The sequence below is a fragment of the Solanum dulcamara genome, chromosome 7 (assembly GCF_947179165.1).
Source record: "Solanum dulcamara chromosome 7, daSolDulc1.2, whole genome shotgun sequence".
In the NCBI taxonomy this organism is placed as follows: Eukaryota; Viridiplantae; Streptophyta; class Magnoliopsida; order Solanales; family Solanaceae; genus Solanum; species Solanum dulcamara.
Genome location: NC_077243.1, coordinates 69,671,291 through 69,675,018, shown reverse-complemented (window position 1 = coordinate 69,675,018; position 3,728 = coordinate 69,671,291). Strand labels below are relative to the sequence as shown.

Here is a 3,728-nt window from a genome sequence, read left to right as displayed (position 1 = left end):
CCACTTGCCAACCTCGGTGCAAAGCAACTTGTTCATAGCTAGTAGGCTCAATAACAAAAGAAATAGAATTAACCACATACTGGTTAGAACATGATAGAGATGTGAAGGGAAAAATAGGTGGACTAATAAGGGAAGAGAAACAGGAAGAAGTAAGGTCAATGAGAAAAATATTATTACAATAATAGTCATCCAAATAAGTAGGCCGCTTATGAGTTCTGGAAGACTTTCTTGGTTTAGTGGTAGGGGAGGAAAGAATGGGGACAGGAGAAGTAACAACAGGTTGAATGGTAGAGGAAGGGGAAGCAGAATCTGGGATAGAGGATATAGGTAGGTAATCTGGAGTATCCAGTTGGGGGGGGGGGGGGGGGGTACTAGAATAGATTCAGGAGTAGGATTAGGACAAGTATCTTCATAAGTTGAAAAAGATAGCGAAGAGGAAAAAAGAAGGGGGGGGGGGGGGGGGAAGATTGATTTGAAAGAAAAAAATAGACTCATGGAAGTAAATATCTTTTGATACAAAAACATTTCTAGACTCCGAATATAAGAGTTTATATAATTTTTGTCCAGGTGGATATACCAGAAAAACACAAGGAATAGCTCTAGGTGAAAACTTTGATCTATTTTGTGTTAAAGTAGAATCATAGCATGGGCAACCAAAAATTTTAAGAACGTGGTATTTAGGAGGAAAACTAAACAGAACTTCATGAGGAGTTTTACCATTTAAAACTCTTGAGGAGAATTTGCTAATTAAGAAGGTAGAAGTGAGGACACATTCACCCCAATAGGAATAGGGAGATTAGACTGAAACAACAATGCCCTAGAAGTCTCCAAAAAGTGTCTATATTTTTTCTCCACTATTCCATTATGTTGTGGAGTAGAGATGCAAGATATTTGATGCAAAATGCCCTGAGAAAGAAGAAATTTATATGCAATGGTTCCCTTCCCCAATTTTAAGGTGTTATCAGACCTGATGGACTTGACCTGTTAAATTGCCTCTAAACTATTAAGAGGGACTATTTCAACATAGAAAATGGATTAGCTTTGGTACTCAAAAGATAGGTCTATGTAGTTCTGCTAAAATCATCTATTATGGTGAGAAAATACTTGTATCCATTTTAAGTTGAATTCTTATAAGTTCCCCATGTGTCAATATGAATTAACTCAAAAATTGATTAAGTTTTTATTTGACTAAGAGGAAAAGGTAATTTAGTTTGTCTAGAAAGAGGGCAAACATCACATACATAATCGGAAAAGAAAATAACTTGTTCATTGATGAAATGGGCAAATGCCCTAGCCTTACATTCCATAGGTGAAAATCAAACTTCTTATTTCTTGGAACTGAACTAGAGAAGGAATTACAAGAAGAAAAACTATGACTAGAAAAAGAAACTTCAGCTTTGTTGAAAAAACTCTTAGACAAGAGGCTTGAAGGAAATAACTGATAGAGTCCACTATTTGCTTCACCAAGAACCAGAGGCCTCCTCACTAAAGGGGCCTACAAGACACATTTGATAGATAAAAAGATAATTAGACAACTTAATTGATTGCACATCTTGTGTACTGATAATAGATTTAACTTGAGTAATGGGATATAAAGAACATCTTGAATAATAAGATCAAGAAATAAAGCAACAATCCCTGAATGAGTAACCCCTATCCTAAAAGAATTTGGTAGAGTAACACTAATGACTTGGAAAGAGGTTGGAGAGTAAAAAACATGTTTGAATCAAAACACATGTGTTGAGTTGCACCTGAGTCTAAAATTCAGGGATTAGAATTAAAAGAGAATAAATAAGAAACTGAAGTAATAGTACCACAAGCAACTTTTGCACTTGGATCGGCAAGGGAATCCTCTGGTTGAGTAACCTTAGCCTAATTCAAAAGTTGGACCAAATGAGAAAATTGTTCATGAGTTAACTGTTTTCCAAAATTGCCTGCAAGATTAGGAAGAGAGTTACGGTAACAATGCAATTCAGAAGGAAGAACAACATTGCTTCTCGCGGTCCTTTCGATTTTAGTGAACTTAAAATCTGTGGGAAAACCAATGATCATATAGCATCTGTCAATAGTATGTTCCACTTTCCTACAATGGGAACACGTCAAGGATGTGTTAACCTTCTTGGATCTGTATTCAGGTGTGTGAATCCTCTGTCCATTTTGAGGTTATTGAGGAGGTCCATTGTTATCAGCAACTAAGTAGGATGAGTGATTTCATGCAGGATTAGAATAAACAGATATCTCTTTTTGTTTCTCATGTTGGATGAGAAGAGAGCAGGCAAGAATACAGAGGGAAAGGGAGGCATCATTAAGATGTTGCTTCTCACGGCAGCATAGGCCTAACTTAGTTCCATAAGAAATTGAATGAGCCTCTCATCTTGGTGTGACTTAACCATTTTCACCTTTCCACCACAGTCACAATTACAAGAACAAGTGGTTTTTGTGTTCAATGTGTCTAGCTCATCCCCAAACCCCTTGATTTTGGTATAATAAGATGCAATGTTGTGTGACTCCTGAGAAAAATCACTCATCTCTTTTTGTAGGTGAAATAATTTGGCCCCATTAGACTGACCTAATCTGTCCTCAAGATCGTTTCAGAGTTCCTCATCTATTTTGAAGTAGAGGACACTTTTAGCAATGTCCCTAGAGAGTGACTTTAATAACCAATTAGTTACCATATCACTACACCTATTCCATGATTGAAGGTCTGGACTATTGGGAGCAGGATCTTTGCAACTTCTATCAGTGAAACCCAGCTTGTTCTTAGTTGAGAGAGTGATAAGGATGGATCTTCTTCATCCTCCATAACTTTTTCTTCAAAGGTGGAGTTCATCAAAGACATTCCTGGTGAATCAGATAGATGAAGGAAGAAATGACTACTTTGATCCAAGACTTTGGATCCAGCAAGAGGAGAGGTGGAGTCAGTAGTAATAGCAATTGAAGAAAAAAAATTCAAAGAAGGAGGATCTTCAATGGTGCTCTAATACCATAAAGAAATTAGAAAGATAGTAAAGATAAAAATAGGAAAATTTCTGAGTATTTTTCGTTAATGTAACAACGTTCTATTTATTCTAATACAAAGGATCAAACTGTAAATAAAATAATTGCTAACAAATCTATCTTGTATATAACTAACTTTGTACACCTATACACTTTCTAGAAGAATCTAAAGAGAGAATACTATGCTATATATAAATGATTGAAAACATATAAATTATATTAGGCTATGAGCATGTGGGTTTTTTGAGGCTGTATCAGCCGATCTGAACGTTGAGTCTAATTTGGTTTTAGGCCCAAGTCCTTTGACCTGATTCATTTGTTCATTTGAAATGATCCTAGAAAGGTCCGGAGTCTTGTCGGAACAAATTTTATTTCTTCCTTCATTCTTCTTTAGATGAGAATCACCATTGTCAACAATATAATATAAATTTTTATTTGATTTAATATATCTCTGACGATTTACTTTTAAAATTATTTTTATTTGTTTAGTGTTAATGATTTGGCACACCATTTAAGGATCAATAAATAGAATGATATTTTTATAATATCATCATGTAAATATAATTAATTTAATATTTTATTAATTATTTTCTTCGTTCATTTTTATTTGCCCACTATACTAAAAATAAATGTTCACTTTTAGTTATCTAGTTTGAACCAAAGATGACTTATCACTTAGTTCTTAATTTATCACTATTATTAACTATAGTAAGATTGTTCAAATTAAAATC

At 34.6% G+C, this 3,728-nt stretch overlaps 1 long non-coding RNA gene across 1 annotated transcript; it reads right to left on the bottom strand.

Annotated features, from left to right (window-relative positions):
- Positions 1-1,242: 1,242 nt before the first annotated feature.
- On the bottom strand, positions 1,243-3,015 carry LOC129896917 (uncharacterized). Its single transcript, XR_008768077.1, has 2 exons — positions 1,815-3,015; positions 1,243-1,495 (listed from the first exon to the last, which is right to left on the bottom strand). It is a non-coding gene; the product is annotated as an uncharacterized LOC129896917 (long non-coding RNA).
- Between the last annotated feature and the right edge of the window lie 713 nt (positions 3,016-3,728).